Genomic DNA, 18,394 nt, shown 5'->3' with positions numbered 1-18,394 from the left:
TATGAAAGAGGTCAGAAATGTAACCATGTCATAGCATAATGTTAACAATTATTATCATTATAACAGCAATAGCAGCTACCATCTGTCATTATCATTACTTCTTTTATCTCATATGTTATTTCCTAGAGTATTACTAAAAAGCCTCCAAAAATTCCTTTTAACAAATGAGAAAACCAAAGATCAGAAAGATATAGCAAATGTCACATATTTACTGACATTGAAATCAAGATGTGTTGCCATCTCTGATTTTGTGTCTCTATTCTCTCCTCTACATTATTCTGCCTCTTTTTGGTGTCCCATATTATTCAGTTATATAGATTTTTAAGAACTTTACCTAATAAGACATTGATAAATTTTCTTTGATTATGTGACAGAAAGGAATGTAGTCTCACAAGCTCTTACATGAAATTTTGGGGCCAGATAAATTTATGAAATTAGATTTTTAAAAATTATATCTTTTTTTTAAAAGATAATGTAACATATTGTACTCTGTCCCCATTGGGACATTTCCCTTTTATTAAACATATTAATATCTTACTAAGGAACTAGATGAATATTCACATTAAATAGAATACATGAAAACTACAAAATAACTTTACTTCAGTTCATATCTGAGTTTCCTTACTGCAAGGGGAGTTCCAAAAAATTTTAGTTACCTGAACATTTTGTTTTGTAGATACCTCTTTATGAACCATCCCTTCTCCTAGTAAATATGTCCTCACAAGCTACACTTGCACTTATAATCACTAATCTTAACAATAGCACTGCAATGATAAGATAGATTCATCCAGTCAATAAATATATGCATAGTACTTATTTGGTGCTAAGTACTGTGTTATCTTGGTGAAGCTGCGATGTGATAATTTGCTGAGGTTTTAAAGGTGTGTATTGCTAGGAGAGAATGGAGACTGTTACTGGTCATTTCCATATAACCTTGATCTTGATGAATTTACCATGGTCCAGAATCTCAGCTTTGACAGTTAAGAAAATTCATGCTTTTGGCACAAGGGAGAATGAATCTATCTCATATTATCAAATCCTACATGATAATGTGTAAATCATGATACTGATTTATTCAATGACGACAAAGTTGCAGATTGTAATATTCAAATTGGTGGGTAGAGCTACATGGCAAGCAAATTTTAATCTTAATTGTACTTAATTGTACTCAATTAAGATTGTACATTCATTGCTGAACAGGTTGAATCAAGGGAGAGACTGTAATTTTTACTGGCATCTAGCTAGGATAAGCCTGTCTTTTTCAACATTAGAATCTCAGATCTGTACCTCTGAAACAAATAATGCAATATATGTTAAGAAAAAAAAAGAAGAAGAAGAAGAAGGTAGCGGGAGGGGAAGAATGAAGCGGGGGAAATCGGAGGGGTAGACGAACCATGAGAGACGATGGACTCTGAAAAACAAACAGGGTTCTAGAGGGGAGGGGGGTGGGAGGATGGGTTAGCCTGGTGGTGGGTATTGAGGAGGGCACATTCTGCATGGAGCACTGGGTGTTATGCACAAACAATGAATCATGGAACACTTCATCTAAAATTAATGATGTAATGTATGGGGATTAACAGAAGAATTAAAAAATAAAAAAGAAAAAAAAAAGAAAACCTTCCTTCTATCTCCGAAAAAAAAAAAAAGGAAAAAAAAATGGAAAAAAAAAAGAAGGGTATGTGCTGGAGGTACTAGTATGTTTGTGTCCAGAGTGTCCCTGGGAACGTGCTAATGTTAGTCTACCACCTGTTTGTTTGGGGCTCTCTTAAGGATGTTCCTAGTAGGTGATCAGTTCTGTTCGAATTTATTTTCACAGAACACAAACATAATCATGAGTGATTTCTTCCTTTTGGAACCAGACAGGAGGCTTTGTTTGATGATTTTGGAGAAATGCAATCATATTCCCACCCAAGATTAAATATACCTATCATAAGTAGATTAATTCACATATATTTCCAATTCCATGGGGTTTCCCCATTCTTCTTTGTACTAAGCATCCTCGAAGCGCCCCCCAACTTACAAATCATATGGTTTTATGAATACTGTTAATAAAGCCATTCTAAGTAATCCATTGAATTGTAACCATTCTGAGTAATCCATTGAATAATAAACCATTGCATTATTATTTTAATATTTCTTTGCATATGTATCACTTTCAATGCATGCCTTGACAAAAAAGATGTGGAAAGTACGTGGTTCAAATGAATATGAACTTTTAGTAAATCCCAAATCACCATCCTCATTTCTACTGATTCTAATTTAACTTGGTGAGTTTTCCACTTTAGACCACCAATACTAATCTTAGAGCAGTGAGGCTGAGCTGTATAAAACAATGCAAACTAAATGGAGATCTTAGCCCAATAAGAACTTATATTAAACAATCCTTAATAATACTTTTTTAAAAGTTTATAGGATTGGAAATTCAAAATAAGGCCCTTATCATTTTTTTTTCCCTTTTCTCTAAAACAAAGTATTGCCCTAGGCTATTTAGATATTGGATCAAGAACAAAGACCACAGAAACAGATGCCTTCTTGAAATGGTAATTTTATTATTTCTCTAGCATCTACTTACCAGAGATGAAAACAGAAGATTGGTGCAGGGGTCACAGATACTTATTTTGGCTCTTGGCTCACTCAACTTTGTCAATAGGCTTAGCAAATTCTGACAGGGGGAGATTTAAACAGCTTTGGGGGACTCATGGGCATTTGAATTCACAGGAATGGTGAACTCCAAATTCTAGGTTTAGTATGGTCCTTGAAACTCCTTACCTGAGGTTTCCAATCCCTCAGCTAAGTATTCCTGATATGTTAAATACTGGCCAGAAGCCGGGTACTATCGGCCCAGAGTGTGGGACCTTACATCCAGGATGGAAGCCCAGTCTTGCTCTCCTGGTCTTCCTAACATTTTTCTATATTTTGGTTCCCTTGCATATACAGTTGTTTGTTTGTTTTACTACTACAAATAATCTTCCTTCAGGTTCTATTTTAGCTCCACAATGTTTCCTCATTACCTTCAGCTCAATTTATGGAGAGGAAATTAGAAATCATGTTTCCACTGTACAACTTAATTGGAGATGAGGTCATTACAAAGTATAACAGGTGCAGGAGTTGAGGGATGGGGTAAGAAAAAAGTTATCACAAGGTATCCAAAGGAAGGCTTTAGTCAAATGCCCTAAGATATAATTTTGGAAAGTACATCTCATTACACAGTGTGACCAATTTGGAATAATTATTTTATTGGAGTTCAAGCTCTGAACTTGTCAGCTTGTCTAGAAATCCTCAGCAGAGTATTTTAAAAATGTATACACAAGAAGGCAAAGGAAAGGATGAAAGATTGTGAAAAAATTGATTTACTTGGAAAAATATTGGGACTTTTGTGATTTTTTTGTGAGAACTATTTTTGTAACATCTGATTTTTACCTGTTAAGAAAAACAATTGACACTTTTTATAGAATCCTAGTTAATCTTTCTTTTTAAAGAACAAATGTTTTCTGAATTCTTTTAAATTCAGCAATGCCAGAAAAATAAAAATATAAGTCTGTTCAAGGTTATTTGAGAGGTAATTGTTCCTGAAATTGACACAAAAGATAAAGGTCTTGGTTTCTTTACTTCAGGCAAAGTCTATTTTGATTGTGTTGCTTTATTAAGAACTAGGAATTGTTCTCCAATATAGTATCCATATTAGACCTTGGATATATTTGTCACTGACTGGTGTGAATTGGATACTACATTTGCTGGGAAGAAGTCAATAAGTAGTATTAGTGTTTTAGAACTCAGCATGGCATTGATAATATAAACTCCCTGGGGACAACACACTGGATGATTTTGAACTTTTTTTTTTTTTTTTTCATATTTAGTCATGCACTGCTTGGCAATTGAGCTTAATACTGGTGAATTCTTTAGGAACTAACACTGTTTATAAGAAATTGTGCGTGTGTGTGTGTTTTGAGGGAAGGCAAGTAGAAAGCTTAACCATTTTATAGTGGAGCTTCCAACTTTGGCTACAGACATGCTATTTAAATTGTTTTGGGATGGGATCCTGTGAATCTGAATTTTAAAACCTCCTTGGGTGATTTTTATGTGTGGGCATAGTTGAGAACCACTGTTGCATCCCTTCAGATTATTGCATCCCTACAGATTACTTTTTGAATTCTTATTTTTTTAAATAAACTAGACCAACAATAACATTAATGGGGAAGCATTTACTTTTTGTTGCATCTTGAAAAAAATCCCATTTTGTTTCAACATATTACTGTTATGTCTTATTTTTCTTTATTTTGTCCATATTTGAGGTATTCTATTACTTTCTCTTAATAATAGTTGCTAATTCTAGTAGTCCTCTGTACATTTTAAAAGATAACAAATTTCTTGACACCTCACCATTTTGATGTGTTGCATCTATTAATATTTAGTATTTAATTGTACTGTACCTTCCTCTGAATACTTTGTCTAAGCTGAGATAATTTTATGTTGGAAGATCAACCTTCAGAAACAGATGTACACTGTTTCTATTTGAACTGCTTTTCGGTGTAGGCTAGGTTGTATTTTCGGCTTAGGTATGCCAACTTGATCAAGATTCTAACTACAGCATGTTAACAGAATCATTGACTGGGAGAAGCTCTTAATAGACCACTGAACATTAGAGGACATAATATGACTGAACTTTATCATAAAATCTCAGATTTGAAAGGAACTCAATAAGACATCTAGTACAAACTTCTACACAGTATGCAGGTGCCTGATAAGATACCATGTTCTGTGAGATAAATGTCTGTATTTGTGGGGAGTTCTAAAGCTTTCCCGTCCTTACATTGATTTGGCTTCCAACACTCCCCCACATTGATCCGGCTTCCAACACTCCCCATTCTTACCACATCAGCATATATCGAAGCACAAAATGCAAACTCTGTTGTCTTCAGTTGTTGGGAAATAAGTGAATTCCTAAATTTTCACTTAAAATGGAGCAAGAGTCTAAAAGATAACCTCATGGGTAGAATATTATTTAATTTTTACAAAACTCAATTCCCAGTTTTTTAGAATTTTTTGTACATGTTTATTTAGATATGAACTTTGTAAAGAATATTCGTCTTCATTGGATCTGAGACATTCAACATTGTTTTCAGGGAAACCCAACCCTGTATTATGCACTGATACTTAAGCATATTAAGTCATATTTAGTTAAATTATATAATTATGATATTAACTTATTGGAACAGACTTTAGGAACAAAAAAAGTGAAGTGGTGGTAAGCATAAAACTCAGCTTACAGAAATGAGGAAGTTTGGAGTCATTTATTAGTGTTCAGTGTTTAGCATGCTATGGACATCAATTTTTTCCCTGGAGGTCAATTGAGGGTGAACTTCCAATGTAATTTTGTTAACCAAAAAAATATTCATTCAGGAGAAACTAACTAATATGTTCTTCTTCTGTAAATATTACATGTTTGGGTTAAATATCATTACCAAATAAAGGTGAAATATAATTTCTTAATCAGCTGAATATGAACAAGTTATTTAGAAATAATCACTGAGTTTTCATAAGGAAATTTCATAAGGAAAATATTGAGTAAAAATAAATTCTAATTATTTTGTTCTTCAATCCTGGATTTATTTTCTTCTCAGAATATTCTACATGTATGGAATATAAAGTGTTGAGCATTTAGCATTTTATATATACTCATTCATATTATTAGTGTATTTAAATGCACACAGAAAGGTAAGGGAAATAATTTATAGTGATGAATGATTTTTGTTTTCCAAAAAGAAAAAGGAAAATTAAGAAAATTAGGTTTAAACATGAAAACCACGTGCCATGTCTATAAAAGGATTGTTAGAGCAAACTAACTGCTTCTATTGTTAAATATTCAGACAATTCTTCCACCTTCTCAGTTATAAATAATGCAATATGTTATTGCTATGGCAATGGACATTTTTGCCTTGCTTCTAAATTGTTTAACTCACTAAATCATTTTTCTGCAACTTGTATTATATTGAAGAAATTTAACTTCATTTTTATTTTCTACTACAATATACTTTAATACTATAATTATCTTTGGAAGGTGACTTGTTGAAGTTAAGCGAGCACACTGTATTTTTGAATGTTAGTGCTCTAATCTCTCTCCATACTCCAAATATCTGCCCCTTTTTCTCCAGGAGATTGCTCTATTGATTATGTTATACCTCTCTTTCTTTAACCTTAACGTAGACATAGGCACACTTGCTTGGCTTGTTTAAGACTCTTGAGTTATATATGTTGGTAGCTGCCATTCAATGAGTGTAGGATAAAGTTTTAACTAACTTTTAAATTTACATTTTGATGTGTTTTTGAGATTATAACCTTTTTATTTTTGTGTTAGTGACTGTGCTAAATTGGCCTTTCACAAAACTCAAGTGATATTATAGGTTTTTTTGTAATTTTACTAATTTATTTAATTATTTTTAACACCTTAGGAAGATGAAAAGTTGTCAAATCTATGTCTGTTTCACACATTTGTCTTTGAAATATTGATAATCAATAAATCTAAATCTAAAAGATTTTGATCCAATGGTGTATGCCTGCCATATCCTTTTCAGTGACTACATGGGCAAATTTGTATTTTCCCACAATACTCTATGATCACTGTATGTCGTAATATCATTTAATTTCCCTCCACCCTAAATGTGCTCTACCAAGGAAATTAGCCTTATTATGTGAATTAGCAATGGATTAAATATGCTATTGCATCTGAAGCAAGTCAATTAAACAAAAGCGAACTGAAACTGGGAGGCAAGAAATTATAATATAGAAACTAGGAGGAAAAAAAATACTATCAATAGCTAGAATCAGGAAATTTGAAGATGAACACCTTGCAAAAGAATGTTACAGTAGGTTTTACATGAAAATATTGTGATGTATACGAATTAGAAGATTCTACTTGTTTGTCTAATGATTTTAGTATTTTACTTTTTTTTATTTTTATTTTTTTAAGATTTACGCCCAGTAAAAATGAAGCGGAAAGTATCTGTCATTGAGAACTAAGAATATGAAAAGTAGCCTATTTCTCTCTGAAGTAGCCTTGGGTAATAAGGCTATTATTATGGTATAATATTTATACCTTTGAACCTGTTCTTTATGCATCTGGGTTTTTGGATTACACTACCTCCAAGCAGAGGTCAGGAAAGCTCCAGTATAAGAAGTAAAATTTAAGGGATTTCATGTAGGCAGTGTTCTTGATATTTGGAACCCCAACATAAATTCTTTCTGTAGAAAAGTATTGGTAATTCAAGTTCCTAAGGATTCCCCAGATTTTATTTTGCAGACTCTTTGCTCACACATAAGTAAATAAATATTATAAATGGAAGTGACATGCTTATATAACAGAAATAAACTAATAAACAAAATGAGAAAAGACAACACGAGCAAGAGTGAACAATGCCAAAAACAATAATAGCATAACCATATTTAAGTTTCAGATATCTAAAATACTAAAATCGGGGCACCTGGGTGGCTCAGTCGTTAAACATCTGCTTTCGGCTCAGGTCATGATCCCAGGGTCCTGGGATCGAGCCCCACATTGGGCTCCCTGCTCCGTGGGGAGCCTGCTTCTCCCTCTCCCACTCCCCCTGCTTGTGTTCCCTCTCTCACTGTGTCTCTTTCTGTCAAATAAATAAATAAAATCTTAAAAAAAAAATAGAAAAAATACTAAAATCATTAGACAAACAAGTAGGTATATTGAAACATACAAATACTATGTAAAATATTTTTAATGCGTGAAATGTTTAAAGACTTAAAGTGATTTTGAAATATACAAACAAAACCAATATAATTTCAAAAAATGCTAAATTTGTAAAAGAACCAAATATAATTTATTCAATTAAAATAAAACTTTTTAATTAAAATTAAATGGATATGGGGCGCCTGGGTGGCTCAGCCGTTAAGTGTCTGCCTTCGGCTCAGGTCATGATCCCAGGTCCTGGGATCGAGCCCCACATCAGGCTCCCTGCTCCACGGGAAGCCTGCTTCTCCCTCTCCCACTCCCCCTGCTTGTGTTCCCTCTCTCACTGTGTCTCTCTCTGTCAAATAAATAAATAAAATCTTAAAAAAAAAAAAAAAAACTAAATGGATAGATTAAATATCAGATTAGATGAAGAGAATTAATGACCTACAGTATATGTGTGTATGTGAATATAGACCTATATGTATAAAACAGAAAATATATGTAACAAGAATAAACTGTTATATATGTAATTATATATGTTTGTGTGTATTTCAGAAAAACAGCTCACATATTTCAGAAAATACTTCAGAAAAATGATCCAAAAAGGGAAATAAAGAATAGAAAGTAGAATGAAAAGGTATAAAAAAATTGTTCTGAAATATAAAAGGAGAAACCAGAAATAATAAGGTGGAGAAGGATAGTAAAAGAAAAACTGAACATTTTCCACAAATGTTGAAAGGCATGAATTCACTATACAGGAAGTACAATGTGCACAAGATAAATAAGATAAATAAGAAGAAATTTAAATCTAGACACATTGTAGTGAAATGACAGATTAATAAAATAAAATCTAACCAGACCAAAAAAGTTTAAAATATTATATCATTACACCAACAAAAATTATCTCAAAGGATTAATGGGATTTTAAAAATACACTTAAAATATTGAAAGAAAATTTTTAAAATTTCAAAACAAGTACTTCAGGAGAAAATATTGTCCAAATTTTCTACACAAAAATCCTTGAAAAGATTGTACAGAACAAAATAGCCTAGGCCTCTGATTGCAAGATATGCAGAAATATGAGCGACCCATGGAGACTTACCTCCAAACAATACCCCATTTCTCATTTCCACATCTTTTTGGCTTCCAGAGAATTTACCTATAAATACACCACTCCATCAACCATTCCAACTAACATGATCAACAGATGCTGGGACCAGATCCACTCAGTTTGTCTCATGCAGCATTTATTTAAGGCTAGCAGCAAGGAAGCTCCAAGCAGAAGAATGAAACCAATCTACATACAATATTTGCCTCAGCAATGTCTCCCTTCCTGCTCTGGGGTCCTTGCCCAACCACCTGAACAAGCCCCATAAATCATCAAGGTTTACCTTAGAAATCTAGGTGGCTTTTGCCTCAATTTTCTCTCTTAGTCTTTGTACTTGGCTTGAGGATCTAATCCGGGTATAGCAGGATGCTTTAGTGATTGCACAGACTCCCACTTGAGTTGAGGGTGACCTGAATGCCTTCTAGGAACAATGTGGTATCATTGATCACTTAAGATTCTTTCTGATCGGGTACTTTGTGCTATAGAAAGAAATTCCTGCAAGGTGCTCATAAAAAATGAGTCCAGATTGCCACTTGGAACTGAATCACTAAGTATAGATTCATTGAGGAGAGATGTCAGTTTCCTGAGAGCTACCTGATCTACCGGTGTTGCTTCCTAAACGTGAAGTTCTCTTAGACCACTGCTGAAGTGCAAATCACCATCTTTTCTGTACGGAGGCATATTTATGCCTGGATTCCATTTAAGAGAACTGTCCCAGCAGTGCACATGGTGTCCTGGAAACAAAATATTATTAAAACTGCTGTGACCTGTAATTAAGAACTACATTTTTTCCAGGGACACAGGTTGATAGTACATCAAATGTGACCTTCCAGCCCACCGGAAGATGCTTGATTTTCCAATTGAATTAGAATAATTGAGTCTACTCCTTGTTTTTGGAGTGATGCTGGAAAGCAGTCTGTTCAACCTGTCCTATTTTTCGAAGCAACCAACTGGTGGCACTGAGCCATCTCACTGAATGACTGAGAATGGAGATGAGAAAGATTTCGGGAGGTATTGGCAGGTGCTTTGCTTGGGAGGTTCAGGAGCTGGTGCCATTCCTTTATCTTTCTGATAGACTTTTCATTTAGGTGAAGCAGAGTAGAGAAGGAAATGTCTAGGGAAAGGAAAATCCAGCAGTTAAGTTTAAGCATATGCAACCCTTTGGGAAAACCATACAAGGGCACATTCCTTGAGGAGGAAAGAAATAAGGGTGGTTCTGAAAGACAAAAGATCATTAATTTCTCTCCCTCCGCCATTTCTCTCAGGGTCTAAGGTGTTCCCTCCCTTTGTGCTGAGGTTGTTGCTCTCCCTCCATAAACACAAAATTAGTGTGCCCCATTACAGAAAGTAAAATGCCCCATTTCTTCCTCTCAACCCCTAAACTCTATACGTAAATATTTCACCTATAGGAGTCCAGTCCAGCAGGGACAAAGGAAGTTAAAGAGAGACACATTGTGTTCCCAACTTCTAGCTGCATGGACTACCGTCAGGGGACTTACTGAGCAGTGTGATCCAGGACCATGTTAATCCAACAAGACAATCCAGGTGGCTGAGTCAGAATTAAGCTTGAATTTCCAAGGTCCCCTTTGGACAAGCTGTCATCTGCAGGGGTACAGCAACGAGGCCAGCCTGAGGTTGCTATTAGAAGAAGGAAAGAAAAAGCCTGAATATCTGAAAAAGGTATCTATAACCTCTTTTCATCCTGTTAATTAGTAAGGGACCTGCTGAGAGGGTAAGTTTCCTTTCTGGAGACAGCAAAATTCAGTGACCAAACTGCTTTGCTAAAGTGAGGGAGGCAGAGTCAGAAACCTTTTTGAGATTTTTGAAGAGACCATACCAATGCTTACAATATCAGATGCCCAAGGACAGTAAAGGGACATGGAAGGTCTGTTAGTTACCTTACTTGTCAGCCTGTTTAGTAACTTTATGATAAAAGCTGCACTGTTGTCAGGCTACAAATAGTCCAAAAAGTCAAACGTATGACGCATGTTGGTTTCACAGGACAAAATGACATAGCCAGAGTCAGCAGATGGAACTGGAATAGGAACAGCATGACCTGAAAAAAGTACCAACAGAGACTTATAGCTGAAAGGGTTCTTTAAGGTAGTGGGGCCCGAAAGGTCAGGAGTATGACACAGCTTGTTGGACACCTTCTAAATAAGCCTGTTAATTTGGCTGATATAAAGGAAGAAGTAAAATATCCAAGGGAGGAGTATACTCTTTTCAATACCCCAAAAGCCCAGTTAGGTGCTGGGACTGCTTTTTGGCAGTGATGACCAAAGAGATAACAGTTTTCCTTCACTATCGGTGAGACTGAGCATTGTGAATCCACCCAAAGAGTCCTAAAAAAACTTTACTTAGCAAATGGGCTTCTGAATTTTGTCAGGAGTTCATTCAGCCATTCTTGCTGACAGAAGTATAATAATATTGCAGTCAGAGTCTTTGGGAACGGAAGCTTCTGACGTTCCAAAAACAGGACATCATCTGTACAGGGAACATTAGAGTTTATAAGTATGCATTGGTGGCAAATGGCAAGAAGTTTTTCCCACTAGAAAATTGTTGGCTTTTGGATCTCTCTTGACACTTATCAGACAGCAAAGTATAAACATATAGCACATCAACACCTACTACACATTCAGATGTAGAAGCAACAGCAACATGCTCTGGATTGGTCCAATAATCCCCACAAGAAAGGTCATGTTGGCTTACCTTCCATATTGTAAGTATGCCCAAACCCCATCAGTTGAATCTAAGTTCACCTTCCCCAACAGAACCAGGCGTGACGGATGGTGCTTGCATCCAACATAGCCACAAAATTTTGAATCTCTCACCTACCCCAAAGTTCTTCAGTACATTTGGATGAGTGTGCATGGCCTCTGTCTCATTTGGAAATAGAGAAACCTTGACCCTAATATCAAGATAACACTACATTCCTCCTCCTGCCTGGAGGCTAGTGAGCAATAACCAAAGCACTATTTGAACAGTTTCAGCCAATCCTACTTCTTGCTGCTCAGGCTCAGAACTTTCAATAGCAGATAGAACAGTGGCTGATCCTTCTTCCACTTCTGGTTCATGACTCAGGTGAGAGCATTCAGAACATTTGCTACTGGATCATGGACAATCTTCTCATATCTTCTGATCTGGTCCATGGGGCTTGGTGTCCTTTCACTTCCAGAAAGCCATATCTCTGTAAGCATCCTATCCTCATTGCCAAAAGAACTGTGAAAGGTCTGAGATTTTTACCCTACATGCAAATACATGCCATAGTTTATGAATACTGGCAGAAGACCTAAGACTCGGGTCAGAAACAAAGCAACTTATTACTTATGACACAAGGAGAACAATGTTTATATTTGCATCAATTCTCCTTTCCCTGTAAGTCCCACAGGACAATGCAGAGTACCCCAGTTGGATGTTCCACACACATTGGGTTTGTATCACAGCTAAAGAAATCTGGATATTTCACAATGGGCTGCAAACAAGCCTGCTCAAACTTTGCTTATTGGGAGACATTATTTTAATTTTACTGGGAAACAAACAAATCTGCCCTTTCTTCCAGATAGGAGGCAGAATTATCTCTACCTTGCAAGGATATTACCATACAAACAAAATTGAAGATACAATACCAAACAAAAGGCTATCAAATGCTCCTAAGATGTACAGAAACACAGGAGATCTGTAGGGACTTGTCTTCCAAGACTACAAAATAGTAGGATAGCTCTACGGTGTCAGAAAAACTAGATTTCCCAATAAAAGTCATAGAAGATGAAGAGGATTACTACAAAATGATTATCATGTTAATTCATCTAGAAAATCTAATAGAATAAATTCAATCTTGTATGTATATAATAAAATGGTTTCAAGATCTGTAAAGCAGTTTCTACAGGGAGACATTATCAAATCTCACTCACACATCATAAGATTCCAGGACTCTTCTCTTAGTAATTAGTGGAGCAGCTACAGGGGAAAAAAAAAAAGTTGGATTCCTTTCTTCCCCTCCTTGGCCCAAAGGTAGTGGATCCATTGCACAGTGGTGGATAGACAAAGTTTGAACTTTGTAATATGGCATGGAAGTGTGAGGTATTTACTGGGGAATGTTCCTGGAATTTCTATGCTGAAGAGATGGCTAGAAAGCTGTGAGATTATTCTCTTGGGCAATTAAGAAAATAGAGTGATCATATAAGTAAATCTATGTTTCTGATTGTTGGAGAAAGTACTTACAAACATGGAAAATGGGAGGCTGGAAAGAATCCTGAGATGTTGGATTGGAATTGGAGGTATCAGTATGTACTCATGTTGAGTTGTGGTTTTTTGTTGTTGTTTTTTTAGTCTTAAAAATGTATAGATTTTATTATATATTTTATATATTTTAAGATATATCTTAAAGTATATGTAGAGAGACACACTTGGAATTAGTTATTGATATATTTGTATGCGTGTGTATCCTAGAAAGATACTTGTTTATTTATAATATTTAAGAAATTATTAACTTCTGAAAGGTTAACTAGTTTGCTTCCACTATCTATGTCTCACCTTATCCTTGTTGTTTTTTCCTTTTTATATTCACCTTTCCTATATAAACTCATCCCTCATAATGTTTTGATCACCCCAGTTAGCAAGTCCATCCTCTTTTCCATAGTCAACATTGCCAGGATTCTTCATTTCCAAAGGTGTATGATGAGCTGTGGTCTTAGATGCACATGTATTCCTGTAGTGAGTCAACAGGGGGCATTCTGGGAGTAATGTCTCCCAGGTTACTCCCTCAGGTTTACTCAAGAGGAATACTTTACACAGTGGAAAAACTAAGTTTTATGTGATTCTATCTTTTTGTCAAAACTAAGTGCACCACTGTTTCCCTATCTTTCCCTTCCAGCACATTCCAATTATCACTGCTACCAGTGCATGAAACTGTTTAGGGGCTATAGACCATTAGTACATAATTTTAAATAGGTTCTTGGTATTTATTAAGCATAATAAACAAAAAATTTCCTCAAGCTTTATGTTCATTGAAATAGTTAATATAAAAATTTAAGTGTGTTAACCCCGTAGACGTTGAAATGTATGCCCAAGCTACCACACCTTAGTATTTTTGTGTTTGTATAATTGTTAAAGTCATTGAAAACTTTGAGGTCTTCAAGGTCTTTTCTCTTATTAGCTAAATTCAACTTTCTGTCCTGAATCTTTCATCTCCTTGTGTGTTCTTTTAAAATACATCCCTTGTTACTTATTGCCGTTCTTTTAATTTGTTTTTTATTTTTTTATTTTTTTAAGATTTATTTGAGAGAGAGAGAGAGGGAATGCTCCAGTGGGAGGGGCAGAGGGAGAGAATCTTCAAGCAGACTCCCTACTGAGCACAGAGCCCCACACTGGGCTCAATCCCATGACCCATGAGCTGAAATCAAACAGTCAGATGCTCAACTCACTGAGTCACCCAGGTGCTATTCTTTTAAAAAAATTCACTGCTGTTTATATCTGTAAAAATAATTTCTTATATATAACTCTAATTTTTTGGAGTACTTAGTATTATGACCTTCTATTTTCATCCATTTCTTAATTATTTTTCACTACCTTGCACCCTTCTGGGAAAGTTTGAGTTGTTATCTGTCAATGCCCATATTTTATACTAACATAAATAATGAAAATAAAAATCAAAGTAAGTTAAAATGACTTCATTAATGTCATGTATATATTATATCCATCATCAAACAATGTGGTTTTTTTTAAAGATTTTATTTATTTATTTTCACAGAGAGAAAGAGAGAGAGTGAGAGCAAGAACACAAGCAGTGGGAGTGGAGGGGGGGAGGCAGGCTCCCTGCGGAGCAGAGAGCCCGACGTGGGGCTCGATCCCAGGACCCTGGGATCATGACCTGAGCTGAAGGCAGACACTTAATGGCTGAGACACCCAGGTGCCCCAAACAATGTATTTTTGTAGGCTTTGTTTTAATTGAAACTTTTACTCATAATTGAAAGCGACATTTGTCTGGAATAATCTAAACAACAATTTTGGTTTGATGAAAAATTTAGTACAACCTATGAAAAGGAAATAATTATAAAATAAACACACTGTGTTTTTTATTCTTAAAATTTTTAAATTTATTACCAGATTTTGCAGTTTAAGATACCTGTTTACAATGACAGCCTAACAAGGAGGAAAATGCATATATGAACACTGCATTGTGCACACAGATCACAAAATCAGAGACACTTAATAACATATGATCTTGTAAGTCAACCAAATCAGTCAGTCATATAAACAACAGTAAGGTTTTTTGTATGCATATATTCACATCTCAGCTGAGGTGAGGGAATACACAATCCTAACATTCTAGGACTACATTGGATTTAACTGAGTTTAAGGCAGAATTTAATATAGCCATCCCATGTACATACCTCAGGTACTCTTCAGAGAGAAACCATCTGAAACACAGTACTGCATCAGTTCTGAGTCCATAATCCATGTGTCAAGTTGCTTTCTCCTTGGTATGTTCTCATGTTGCACTGTAAGATATTGTTAGGTCTGTGGCAAATGAGAAATTTCTTTTGATATTTTGAGATGTGTTTAATTTGGGGAGAAAAGTAAAATATACGTAAAAATAATTCTTGTTTGGAAAATCAGAGATATATTGATTCAAAAAAATAATATACATTTGTTGCTTATTTTTTCCTGACTGCTCTCCTTAGTCAGATAGTTTAGTTGCCAACCAGTGCACTGTTTTACTGGATCATGACTACATGACAGGGATTATAAATTTTTGAACCTGGGTTAAAGAGTCCTTACCATCCTCATGTCATCTCATCTCAGCTTAAATTCAACTAGTCTTAATAATACTCAATTTCTAGACGTCTGATAGAAACATTTTGAAGTGTAAGGGGAAACTGACTTGCATATTTAACCTTAAAGATTGCTTAAATTAAGGACTTTAATGTTCTCAGGACTCTGTTGGTCCTTTCCTCATTTTAATTTTCTTTAATAGTATCTGTGCTCACATCTCTAGTGTTGTTGCTGTAAAGGATCTACTTCTCTCTCCTCAGATCTGAATAAAAATGTAGGAAGATGAGTTTAACCTGCCTCATGTCACAGGACTTTGACCCTGTGGTAAGAGGTATGCTATAACATTGGTATGTAAAATTTAGTTTCCCAAAATACAATTTCTGGTGAGAAAAGGAGACATTTGTCCAATATAAAGGGGGTGTTATTTATTAATGAAAAGTAGAGTGACAAACAGAGAAAACAATGGGGTAGTGTCCACTTTAGTGCATAGGGTTGCCAAAGGTTTTTGCTATGCTTAACTCCCTGCTTGTTATTTATGCTACAATAATAACATGAGTATGTAATTGGTAAATCCCAACATATGAATGGATTCAAGTCTAAATCACGTCTTTTTTTTCTCCTCGGGTTGTCTTTACATGGGAAACACCAGAGTGGGGATCAGAAAAACTCAAGTGAAGGACATGTACTTGCAGAAGTGTTAGCTACAGCAGACTATGAGAAATTCTATACATGAGAGCTCAGATCATGTCTAAGATATTGGTTGTCTAAGGTATTAAAGATGTATAATGTGATATATTAGTCCAAGGTAGATTGAAACAAACCCTAAAAAACGTGATTCATAATATTCCAAATTCCCAATTTATTTTTTCACTTGAATCAAAATTTTTATCACTACAATAAGAAGCAGAACATTGTTGCTATTTTTAGCTACTGCTAATTATATACTTGTTCTACATGAGAAGCACTATAAAATAGTGCTCAAATCCCATTTTAGCCATGCATTTTTGATCAGTTGCATAAAGTTTTCTAACTTCATTTGAAATACTTATTTAAAAAAAATATACCTATCTTACCTCATTGATCAAAATATAATGCATCAAACAGTGTAGGGATACCTCAGTGAAAGTCATCATTTATAAGCTGTGTATTTTGTTGTTTTAGCTGATTTGTCTTGTCTGTTTTTGTTTTTGTTTTTTTTCCTGGATAATTTAAGTACTTGTAGCTGGTAGTTTATTTATGCCATTTTTTTTTTTATCTTATTGCATTACTTTAATGAATGACCAAGAAAAAATTCCTAAGGAAATATGGAAGGGATCCTGAGAGTTTAGTTAATTATTCATTGTCCAGAGCTAAATCAGGACACTAGTGACATTTGAGGTCAGATAATGCTTTATTTTGGGGGGCTGACCTGTGTCTTGAAAGATGTTTAGCAGCATTTCTGGCTTCTAGTAAATGTCAGCAGCAATCCTTCCTTCACAATTCTAACAACCAAAAATGTTTCCAAATGTCCCCTGGGGGCAAAATCACCCCAACTGAGAACCTCTGATTTAAGCCATCCAACAAGGCCACGGTGATTGCATTATCTTAAAAATCTGTAATAATAGCCCGTCCCAGCATTTATTACCCTATTACGTGGGGTCTTTTCTATGAGCAAACCAGACCTCTCCTATAGTAAGATCATATTTTCTTCTTTGATCCTGTGATTAAACAAATGACTTTAACTTACTTTCCCTGACAAGTGTCAGCTTTGCCCATTGAAAAATCATTTTGCGGTCTTGCTTTTCACAGTAACTCCTAACTGAAGTATTCTCAATGCTAAGGGTCTTAGATAATCAGGAATGCATTAATCATGTCTTTCTCTACAGAATTTCCATTTTTTGGTAATTATAAACTAATGAGCATGCCCTTTATGTGATATTTTAGTTCACTTATACCTTTATAAATATTTCAGCTTTGTGATAATTAAGTAAATTGAACATCATCAATTAGAAATTCAATCAGTGGGTGTAGCTAAAAAATATTTTAAAATAGTACTTTTAATGTCCTAATATTCTTTGAATAAAATTCTTCATGACGATGCTTTTGAAAAGCAATGCATAAGTAAATAAAACTAAATGGTTTTCTAATTATAGGGAGTAGATTCTTATACCTATAAACATGGGGTGGATTTGCTATCCTTCTGATTCTGTTGGTCTTTACAGAAATGTACACAGAAAAAAAAGAGTTTGGTAGAACCATTCTGAAAAAGAAATTGTTTTATTTATAAAGTAATCCTTTTCTAAGCTACAATTTCATCACATGCAAATTTTAGGCAGCTTAGAAAATTTTTGTTATGTCAAAGAAAGTTATCTAAGAGGTGAAACTTTTTAAACTCGCAAGTCATGCATTTTTGTTGTTCATTCAGTTATTTTCAGGCTTTCATTTTCTTTGAATAAAAAAAATCACTTTTAAAATAAACCACATTTAGAATGTAAATGAGTATGGCATAACACATCTTTGAAGGGAGATAACGTATTATCAAATTTTAAAATTTAATATTAGCTATAATTAATATTGACTTTTGGCTTTGTCTGTTCACATACCATTTACGATTGTTCTTGAACTTTTCTTAAATTATGTCATGAGCCAGAATTTTCATATGACCAGATCCAGGGTTCTGAAATATTAAGTTAGAAGAAGTTAGAGTAAAAAATATTACATCTGAGCTTTCAAAGTTTTATATAACTTATCTGGCTTTCATTAAAGTGCTCATAATTTCTTACCTATTTCTACTTTTCATGAGCCATTAGGCATTTTAATTACATTTAAAATGTATT

At 34.7% G+C, this 18,394-nt stretch overlaps 1 protein-coding gene across 1 annotated transcript in view; it reads left to right on the top strand.

Moving 5' to 3' along the window:
• SPOCK3 (SPARC (osteonectin), cwcv and kazal like domains proteoglycan 3) overlaps positions 1-18,394 on the top strand; it is a 321,182-nt gene that overhangs the window by 140,741 nt on the left and 162,047 nt on the right. The gene's annotated exons all lie outside the window — the stretch shown is intronic.

This window comes from Mirounga angustirostris, unplaced genomic scaffold, assembly GCF_029215605.1.
Source record: "Mirounga angustirostris isolate CCGP_5_RB_7025 unplaced genomic scaffold, mMirAng1.0.hap1 SCAF_2, whole genome shotgun sequence".
In the NCBI taxonomy this organism is placed as follows: domain Eukaryota; kingdom Metazoa; phylum Chordata; class Mammalia; order Carnivora; family Phocidae; genus Mirounga; species Mirounga angustirostris.
This window is presented reverse-complemented; position numbering and strand designations above follow the sequence as displayed.